The 1198-nt window shown below is 39.7% G+C and overlaps 1 pseudogene; it reads right to left on the reverse strand.

The window, feature by feature from the left end:
- Positions 1–539: 539 nt before the first annotated feature.
- On the reverse strand, positions 540–639 carry LOC113300738 (annotated as a pseudogene).
- Positions 640–1198: the final 559 nt, after the last annotated feature.

A 1198-nucleotide genomic window follows, 5' to 3' on the forward strand; every position in this document is an offset into this window, starting at 1 on the left:
CTTATTATATTGCATGCCTGAACGTAAAAGAGACGCCCTAGGTAGATTTGTTAAAGAGAAACCTAGTAGTTCTAAGCGTCTTGATTACCTCAATTTAGAGAGTCTGATTCGTGAAGATTCCGTTTTTGAACGTCCGTTTGAAGAGAAAATCCCTGATAGTCCAATAGCGCCAGAAATGGAAACTTTGAAAGCCTTGTTGAATCCTACTAGGACTACTCGTCCCTCGTGTATCAAGTTACCTGAAACTGAAGCAAATTATGAACTTAAGCCCGGAACGTTACAGTTGCTACCAATCTTTTTAGGAAAAGAAAATGAAAACCCCTATTTCCATGTTAGGGACTTTGAGGAAATTTGTAGTACCCTGAAAATTAGAAACCTTGATGATGATGCTTTAAAACTCAGGTTATTCCCATTTTCCTTAAAAGATAAAGCCAAATCGTGGCTGTATAGTTTGACTTCCGAATCAATTGAAACCTATGAACAACTTACATCCGCCTTTTTGAACAAGTTTTTCCCTAGGCACAAAACCTCGTCTATTAGGACGCAAATCTGCACGTTTACACAACAGGAGGGAGAATCTTTGTATAGGTATTTGGAAAGGTTCAATGATTTATTAGCCCAATGTCCTCATCATGGTTTAGAAAAGGTTAGGTTAGTTCAGATCCTTTATGAGGGTTTAGATTATCCCACCACAACTACAGTAGAGTCCATGTGTACAGGTGGGTTTGAAAACCAAACAGTTGATAATGCGATAACATACTTGCATGAAATCGCCGAAAAGACCCAACAATGGGAAAGTAATAGGGTACCCCAGAAAACAATTCTTCTAGGCAGAGGAAACGTTAATAGGGTAGAAGAAATCTACGAATCAGATGCCAAAATTGCTGCTATAGCAAAAAGGTTAGAAGCTTTAGAAGTGGGTCATACTAGTGGTAGAATAGAGCCTTTTTGGGAAGGCAATACTGTTGAAGAGAAAGCCAATGCTCTCTATAATAACACTAGGTTTGATAACCGTCAGAAGTTTGACCCATATTCAGAAACCTATAATCCTGGATGGAGAAACCATCCCAACCTTTCGTGGTCTAAGGGCCAGAATCAAGGTCAGTCTAGTAACTCTCAAACTCCCCCAGGTTTTGGCTATACTAAGAATCCCTCAGCCCCGGCACAATTTCAGAACCCTCCGGATAAGAAGATTATG

This window comes from Papaver somniferum, chromosome 7, assembly GCF_003573695.1.
Source record: "Papaver somniferum cultivar HN1 chromosome 7, ASM357369v1, whole genome shotgun sequence".
In the NCBI taxonomy this organism is placed as follows: Eukaryota; Viridiplantae; Streptophyta; class Magnoliopsida; order Ranunculales; family Papaveraceae; genus Papaver; species Papaver somniferum.